Here is a 10,240-nt window from a genome sequence, read left to right on the forward strand (position 1 = left end):
CAATTTTGGAGACGAAAAACGGCAGGAATTAAGTTCAATATCTAATATATTCTTTTATCCTTATCTATAATATTTTATTTTTTAGTTTTTCCTTCTTCTTCGTTGTCCTTTTTTTTTCTTTACACTTATTTCTCTTTCCTTTTTCTATTTCCTATCTACTTCACCTATATACATATACTTTTGTCTAGTTTTATTTTCTCTTTCCCCCTTTCGCTCTTTCTTTTATATTTCTATTTACATATCTTTCAGTCACCCATTATAAACAAGTATGAGCCAACCGACTTGTTTCAAATGTAAACGTTTTATCTCGCATACCGGTATCTGCTCGTATTGCGAGGTAGATAATAATACCGCGCTTGCGTCCGATTGCCACCGTATCGAGTCCGTCGCATCCGGGGCTCCGGATGACCGCGTTCTTTCCGCTTCACGCTTTGGCGATCTCACGTCCTTTCCGACTATGCCGCTGTCGTCTCAGGAGTCTGCGGATTCGGTGCAGCGTTCGCCCTCGATTATTTCGGAGGTATCATCCGCCCTTACCGATCTCAGGATTGCCTTGGCCTCTCTCATTGCATCTCTGGCCGTCTTGGATGGACGTATTGCCTCCTTCTAGTCCAAGGTCGAGCTCATTAACCGCATTGATGTGAAGATCGACACCCTCGATTCTAAAATTGTTGACTTATTGCCTTTGATCCATCGTCCCGACGCTGCCTAGTCGGCCATTGAGCGTCTTGTTGTTGGTGCCTAGCGAGCGTCAGACGGGATGTGTGCGTTGGCCGCTGGACACACTACTTTGGATGAGCGTCTCCGTCACCTCGAGACTTCGGTCTCTGTTCTTGCCAGCTCTATCTCTGGTCCAAAAATTGCCTCCATCGGTGAGTTTTCTGCTCGTTTCGAGAGATTGGAGAATGAGAAGCGTGATTACGAGCTGATCATATTCGGTCTGCTAAGCACCTCTTCTGAGAACTGTATTAACACCCTTTCTCTTGTTGCTGCTTCACTGGGCGTGTCTTTGGTGAATACCGAGGTTGTCTGTGCTTTCAGGATCTCTGCTCGGGCGTCATCTTCACGGTCGCTGATTGCAAAGCTCACCATCATCGCCAGAAGAAATGAGCTCCTTGCTTGTGCACGTCGCCATCGAGGTGTCTTGGCCTTCGATACTCTCACTTCTTGGCCGTCTTCAAGGATATCTCTCCTCGAGAGATGCGACGGCTCTTGAGCGTCGCATCTATATTGAGGCGCGGAATGTAGCTCCTCAACACGACGTGAAGAGCGTTTGGATGCGGCGCGAAGTGTCGTACTTCCGTTGTGCCAAGGGTTCGCCATCGTTACGTTATTCCTCCCTTAGTTCCTTTTTGTCTTGTAGCTCTCCCAACTTCTCCCCCTCTCCCCTCAATAAGTATTCCTCGCATTACTCTCTTTTCCTCAGTAACCCCCCCGCCTGACTGTCCCCCTCTCCCCCATGCCCGCTCCATCCCTCAATGTCTAACGTTTTCCGATCAAGCACATTCCATGTTGGTCATATTAATGTCAGATCTGTTGTTCCTCATTTTACTATTTTAAAAGATCTCTCTTACCGATGTTTTGATGTACTCGCCGTTGGCGAGACATGGTTACATGATTCCGTCGACTCGTTTTCCATCTCCCTTCCCGGCTTCACACTCTTCCGATCGCTTCCGATCGCGCCGTCAGTCCCGGGAGTGGCATAGCGTTGTACATTGATAACGCACTATCAATCTCTCAGATCGATTTTGACGTTCCTCCATCGAATGTACGGGTCGATCTCGTCGAAGCTTTCGTGCAGCTGATGGACAAGCGTATTGCGACGATTTGTGTTTATCGTCCGCTTCGTTCTAATGCTGCTGATTTCCAGTGTATAGTGTCTTGTCGGCTGTCGCTTGCTCATCTGACGTCATTATCTGCATGGGCGACCTATATGCGAACCTCCTCAATCTTGACCGCAACTCTCAGAATCTACACTTCCTATTGTCCCATTTTTCGCTATCCCATCTCATCCAAGATCCTACCCGCGTTACCTCCAATACCTCATCCATTATTGACTTAATCATGATTTCGTCCTCTGTCCACGTCATCGAATCCGGCGTCTGCTCCGATATCTCTATCAGCGATCATTTTGTCGTCAGTGCTGTGCTTCGCCTTGATCGGTCCCGTAAATGTTCACGTTCTCTCTCTTTCGCGAAACTTGCGATCTATCGACTCGTCTCGCCTTGACCTTGAGTTAGCTCTAGTCGATTGGTCCCCTCTTCATTGCGAGTCGCACGTTGATGCCTATTTTACATCTTCGCTAACGGTCTGTTTTCGACCGCCTGCACTTTGGCTCAATGCTGCGATTCGCAAATTAATCTGAGTGAGGCCCGATTGCGCACATTAACAATCGAACACGACAGGATTTCCCGATCGGACACGAACCCGATCGGACACAGACCCGATCGGACAAGGTTCCGATCGGACACATTAATGATCGGACACATAGTGTTGCAATCGGACACGGATCCGTTTGCAAACCGACTCGATTGTGCACGGACCCAATTGCGCACCAACCCGATTGCGCACGGACCCGATTGCGCACCGACCCGATTGCGCACAGACCCGTTTACACACGAACAGTGGGGTGTCAAACGTAGACAGTGTCCGCTTGGAATATTTTTCCAAAAAAATCTAATCCTAACCAAACCATTTATTGGTGTGAGGTAGCCCTCATTTCGCGTGGAAGGTTGTGAGCTGTAGGCAATAGAGCTGTAGGCAATAACACATGTAGGCAATTGATTTTTAGGCAAATGATATGTAGGCAAAAGGTGCTGTAGGCAATCAATTTGTAGGTAGACAGGGCCCTCCCTGTGCAAACGTGTCTGCACGCAATCGGGTCCGTGTGCAATCGGGTTCGTACGCAATCGGGTCGATGCGCAATCAGGTCCGTGAGCAATCGGGTCGGTGTGCAAACGGATCCTTGTTTAATCGGATCGTGCGCAATCCAGTCTGTGTGCAAACGGGTCTTTGTGCAATCGGGTCCGTGTGCAATTGGATCGTGCGCAATCGGGTTCGTACGCAATCGGGTCGATGCGCAATCGAGTCCGTGCGCAATCGGATCCGTGCGCAATCGGATCGGGGTGCAAATGGGTCCGTGTCCGATCGCAACACCATGTGTCCGATCACTAATGTGTCCGATCGGGTCCGTGTCCGACTGTTAATGTGCGCAATTGAGACATTCCCATTAATCTCCTTGAAACGTCGCGCCTTGAATAAATTTCGGCAGATCCGACTTAAGATCGATTGGCTTTGTTTCTGCGAGCTGCATAATAGCACGACGACTGCGATCCGTCGTGAAAAGAAGTCATTCCTATCCTCATCCCTCGCCTTCGCCTCCCCTCGTGATTTTTGGCGTAATTTTTTCTCTCTTGGTGCCATGTCATCCTCCTCTCCCTCTATATATACTCATCTTCTCGATCCTTTCCTCCTCAATAATTATTTTATCGATTCTCTTCCCTCTTTCTCCTCTACATTTTCTATCTCTCCTCTCCTTTCTGATTCGAGTATTGTCTCTACTTCTTTCACTTTCAATCCTTACATCTGCGGAACTCCTCAACATTGTTAAGCATATCAAGCTTATTTCCGCGGGTCTCTACGACTTATCCGGTTATATGCTCCTCCTCTGTCTTCCACAATGCTTAGAGCCTCTCCTGTACGTCCTTAATTACATCCAATACCTTCCCTACTTCCTGGAAACAAGCTGCTGTTTTTCCCATCCCTAATACTCGGAATCCCTCCTCACCCTCTTCTTTTCGTTCCATCTCCATTCCCCCTTTTCTTTCCAAGCTTGTTGAGCAGATTTGCTTCAGACAGCTAAACGCGTACTTTAATTGTATTAAAGTTATACCAGACTGCTTTTCGATGTCAGCATGGCATCACCACCGAGCTGCTGTATTTATCTGATTTTCGAAGTTTCGATTCTGGGTAGCGATCATGTAACTTTTTCCCTAAGGCGGAAACGTGAAAAGTGAAAATTTTTTGTATGTGTGTGTGTGTATATGTACGGACATACATACATAAAAATTTTCACTTTTCACGTTTCCGCTCTAGCGAAAAAGTTACATGATCGCTACCCTGGTCTGCTGACGTCGATAATTACGTTCGATTTTTCTAAAGCATTCGATACGGTTGACCACGATCTATTATTGCTCGAGCTTGGTCGGGCTTTCTTATTAATTACGGACTTTCTTCGTCTGCCCTCTCTCTCATCCCCTCTTTTCTAACTGGACGTACGCAACAGGTTATCCTTTTCATCCCTCGCCTTTCCTTCTCCACCGTTCGCTCTGTGCCCTCTGGTGTTCCGTTCTCGGTCCCTTGTTATTCACCCTATTCACTTCTGTGTACTTCCTACCCTCTGTTCTCATATCCTCTAAAATTCTTATGTATGCTGATGACGTCATCCTCCTAACTCCCTTTGCTCCCGCTGATTCGCCCTCGGTTGAATTATCTCTTAATTCTGATCTCTGCTCTATCTTTGAGTGGGCCTCTTCAAACTCTTTTCACCTAAATCCCTCAAAGTCCTCCTTACTCATTGTCGGTTTTTCCTTTGCTTTCTCGTTTATCATCCTTCTCTATCTCTCTAAATTCAGTACCTATTCCACGTTCGTCGTCCATTAAAATATTAGGTGTCCATTTTGATTCTGTTTAGACTTTTAGAAACCACGCATCCGTCAAATGTCCTGCCGCGTTTTTTCGTCTTCGCCTACTTTATCTTTTTCGCCACATCGTTACCTCACAGAAACTCTCAGTATCCCAACTACTCATAATCTCCATTTTTGACTATGCTAACTTTGTTTATACTCCAGCTTTAACTAACCTGTTATCATGCATTCAGAGCATACAAAATTCCTGGCTTCGTTTCTCCTATAACACTCGCAAATTCAATCATTTATCCCCACTGTTTTCTCGTTCCTGCTAGTTAATGATCTACCAGCGTTTCATTCATCATCTTTGTTGTCTGGTTTTTAGTGTACTTTATTCCAATACCCCTTCCTACCTTCGCAATCTTTTAAATCTCAATTCTGAGTTCCATTCTCATGACTCCCACCTTACTCGTTATCATGATTCCTTGTCCTTTCCCATGCATCACTCTGTCAAATTTCGTGCTTCTTTCTCCTACATTGCCGTTAAGTCATACAATATACTACCCCCCTTTATCCGCTTTTCCTCTTCTCACTCCTCTTTTCGATCGGCCGTTGCTCATTTCCTACCTTCTACAGATCGTTGAAGAACAAAAACAAAACTAATTGCGGTTTGCAGTTTATTTCTCTCGCACTTACGTCGTATTATGTTTTAACCTGTTACCATCATGTATTTATTTTGTACTATTATGGTTCTTTCTTTTTATTGTAATTATGGCTGTATTTCAGTTTTGCGCATTTGCGCTTATTATTATCTTCTTTTCATCTATAATTAAGGCTGTATTCAGTTTTGCGTATTTTGCATTTACTATTATCTTTCTTTTCATTGTAATTAAGGCTGTATTCAGTTTTGCATTTTGTTTATTAACATTGAATTCTTATCACTTCTCGATTTTATCTTGTTATTCTCTTTCTGATAGGCATTAGAGCAGCAGATTCACTGGTGCCTCACTTTTTGTGCACATGTATTGTATTGTATTTCATTTTATTTTATATGTTTGTTTTAGCTTTCTTCTCTATAAACACAATTTTATACACATTGCACAATAAATTAAATTAAATTATAATTTTTTATTATTTCGTTACATATCAATAATTTTAACAAATAAAAAAAGGTATAATTAAAATAAAGATATATCATACACTCAAAAAAAGATAATCTAATTGTAAAGTGAAATTTCCGGTAACCTCATATTCTAAGCAGAAACTTTTACAGAAAGAGTATTCCTCTTCCAATGCACTGGACTATTCATCAAAAATGTATTGGAAATTATTCTAACAATTTTCCTATTGTATGAAGAGGAATATATTTACTGAAAGTGGAGTGCCCTCTTACGAGTAAATTATATTAGGAACAGCAAGATTTTTACTGCAGATGCAAAACGAAAGTACTCTAACTGTAAGAATATTGTGCTTAGCATATTTTTCTCTCGATTTCAGAAGATTCCTCTTGAGGCCGTATATAAGAATAAAATCCTCTAAAATTTAGTGGTTTCTGCTAATATTAAAATTATTTTTTTTTTGGGTGTACAGTACAATTATTTCCAATAATTATTACGTTCTTTGTTTTTAATTGATCAATATAAAACATTATCAGAACGTTTTCTTATTAATTATTACTTATAATAATTATAATCATATATATTCTAAGAATTGGAAAGAATACGGGCTTTAGGAGTCAGGCGCAGAAAACGTCGCGCAAATAATACACTTATGAAGCTTGAAATTTCTTTATTTAACAAACGCGCTTACGTGTTTCGGCTCATTTTTGAGCCTTCATCAGAGCAAACACAAACTAACATATTAGGTGTACAACTTTGCTTCCGCCGTTTTCCTATAGATGGTTTTCCTTTAGCTGTAAGTGGTGGTCGAAATAAATAGATCATAGACGTCATACAAAAAACTTGGGCATCTGTTAACATAATCCCATAGAAACATTAGTTGATTTGTGTCTGCATCATAAAGTTATTCTCGATTGAAAATGTCAGTTTACGAGCTAAATTCTCGTCATTTGCAGGAGGTTTTAATTTTCTGCTTCAATATGAAGAAATCTGCGGCTGAGGCTCATCGAATGATCTCAAATACTTATGGTGAGGCCGCTATTAGTGGAAGAACGTGTTGTGAGTGGTTTCAACGCTTCAAGAATGGTGATTTTAACGTCGGCATAGCGGTGGAAGAGGGAAGGTTTTCGAAGATGCAGAATTGGAGGCATTACTTGATCAAGATTCGTGTCAAAATCAAGAAGAATTGACACGATCATTGAGAGTGACTCAACAAGCCATGGGAATGATTCAGAAGCAAGGAAATTGGGTGCTGTACGAGTTGAAGTCGAGAGATGTTGAACGGCGTTTGTTTGCTTGTGAACAGCTGCTTGAAAGGCAAAGACGGAAGGGATTTCTGCATCGCATTGTGACTGGGGACGAAAAATAGGTTCATTACGATAACCCCAAGCGCAGAAAATCATGAGGAGTTCCCGGCCATGCTTCCACGTCGACGGTCAAACCTAATATTCACGGCTCCAAGGTCATGCTCTGTATTTGGTGGGACCAGCTCGGCGTATTGTATTATGAGCTGTTAAAATCGACTGAAACAATCACAAGCGATCGGTATCGAACGCAATTTATGCGTTTGAGCCGAGCATTGAAAGATAAATGGCCGCAATACAATGAGAGACACGATAAAGTGATTTTGCAGCATGACAATGCTCGACCCCATGTTTTGAAAGTGGTCAAGACATACTTGGAAACGTTGAAATGGGAAGTCCTACCCCACCCGCCGTATTCTCCAGACGTTGCTCCTTCTGACTTGTTTCGATCAATGGCACACGGCCTGGCTGATCAGCACTTCCGATCATATGAAGAAGTAAAAAAGTGGATCGATTCGTGGATTACCTCAAAAGATGACCAGCTTTTTCTACGCGGGATTCGTACGCTGCCCAAAAAATGGGAGAAAGTAGTGGCCAGCGATGGACAATACTTTGAATCATAAATGTATAACCAGTTTTTTTACAATAAAGCTTCAAATTTCGTAAAAAAAACGGCGGAAGCAAAGTTGTGCACCTAATATAGCAACATAACAATCACATTACAATTTTATAACAATAACGCCGGAAATTATGAAACTGTTATATGACTATTATATAATATCTTAAGTTATATATTATATTTATATTATTATTATATTTATATTACTTAGCTGTAATGATTCGTGAGTAGGCAATTACAACTAACGTAGAGTGTTATGCACACGTTATATTATCTGTTATATAAAAGCAATATAATTATTATGTATTTGTGTTTGCTGGGTAGGATGTCCTGACCTACGAGATCATTTATTCTTGTGAGCGAACTAAATTGAGTTGAGAAGTCTTTTACCATTTTACAATTTTTTCAATACTTTAGGAGATATTAATTTCTAAATGTCACTAAATAAGCACTTATCGGCGCGGACTATCACCAAATATACGCTCATTGGTCGCGGTCGCTTGTAAATGGTAAAGGACTTTTCGATTCAGTTCGGTTCGCTGTACTAGCTCATGAGAGGCGATCCCGTTGACCGAGGACACTCTGTATAATTATATATAATTTTATATAATTTTATATAACTAATATAAAATTTTGTAAAACTTTTCTTCACCCGGGCGGTGAAACAAATAAAATAACCTTGTACAAAGTTAAGAATTAGAAAAGAAAGATGATTTATAGTACAGTAATCAAAAATTAACCCAGTGAGAAATAACAATGGAATCGACGTCGAATCGATGTCGATTCGACATCGAAATCATCGAATTGACGTCAAATCGACGTCGATTCGACGTCGATTTCATTGTCATTTCTCACTGGAAAGTATCCAATATGACATAAAATAAAATGTATACCATAAGTACCGTGTGTACTTATGTATCTAAAATTTAAAACATACCGTACCAAAAAATAACTATACCCTCACAGCATCGGATATTACATTAAGATTACAGGATAGTTACAATCTTACATAGTTTTGTGGAAAGGTTACTGGTGTATGCCACTAACTTTACAATGTAATCTTACTTTATATTATAATATTGTTGGAAGGTTAAGGGAATCTTATGTTAATATTTCAGCCTTACATGAACCTTACATTTTAATATTGTTGGAAGGTTAATGGAATCTTGTATCAATATTTTAGCAACCTTGTATGAACCTTATATTTTAATATTGTTGGAAGGTTAATGGAATCTTATGTCAATGGGCACGTTCAAGTTGACAAAGCGGCTAGCCTGCTCGCCGAGCAAATGAACATAATTGGTTGTTATTTATAGATCCAACCAATCATATTCGATTGCTCGGCAAGCGTACTTAGCCACTTTGCCGTCTTGAACTCGTCCAATATTTCAACTTATGAATATAATCGCTCTATAGATTTTTGGTACTGGCAATAAATTTTGGACACGCAGTCTCATTATACTAATATATATATACCCAGATAATCAAGCATGCGGTAATGCGAAATATGTATTGCGAAAGTACAGCGTATGATTGCTTAACCTGAAAATAGTCGTTATAACATTAAAATTAAATATTAGATAGTAATTGACTAGATGTTCAGTTGAACTGCACAAATTTCTATCAGGACCATATATTGAAGAGATGTATCATCGCTATACACCCATGATTATACAGGTGTTCGTGGATCATTGAAGTGCAGCGGTTTCCAAACGATTTCAGAAGTCAAGAATAGTAAATAGCGGTATGCAATCGAATGGGTGACCGCTTCGAAGTACTATGAAATTAGTTTCCGAATTCAGGGAAAAATTTTTTTTAATCATAATTTTATGATATGTATTCTGGAATAAGATATTAATCAATAATAATACTCATTTTAGCAATATATATGAATATATACAACGACGGGATATTTAAACCAGAGGTTTTTGGGATGTTGATGTAATCAGTTTGGAAGATCATTTTCATGTTACTGGGAGGTTTTAATGGTAGGTTTAATAATTTCCGTTTAATGTTACAATCTTATAAGGTTCTTGGCACATTGTAGGAATATTAATACAACCTATCATGCAAGGTTTCTGGGATGTTAATGTAATCAATTTGGACGATCATTTATGTTACTGGGAGGTTATAATGATAGGTTTATTAATCTCCGTTTAATGTTACAATCTTACAATTTAAAGTTACTGTAACCTTATTTCAATATTGATGTGCTGTGAAGGTAGATACGGATATAGGTATCTCCGCCTGTAAGGATCTAGGTAATGCACATTGGTAGAGAGAGAGAGAGAGAGAGAGAGAGAGAGAGAGAGAGAGAGAGAGCGCTAAAGTATCTAGATACTTTTATCTATATACGTTCTAATACTGGTAAGACGTGATAATAATAATACTCTGTCAGTTAATATGATTGTGCCTACTTTACGGCATGATGGATGGCATGAAAAAAAGTTTAAATACCTGTACGAGAATACAAGTTTTTGATAAAAATTGTATAATAATTTATTGTCATTTTTATTAAGGTCAAATCTAAGAAATTTAATTTTTCACCCCCCACCACTATTGTAAAATTTA

Source organism: Trachymyrmex cornetzi, unplaced genomic scaffold, assembly GCF_001594075.2.
Source record: "Trachymyrmex cornetzi isolate Tcor2-1 unplaced genomic scaffold, Tcor1.1 scaffold184, whole genome shotgun sequence".
Taxonomy (NCBI): domain Eukaryota; kingdom Metazoa; phylum Arthropoda; class Insecta; order Hymenoptera; family Formicidae; genus Trachymyrmex; species Trachymyrmex cornetzi.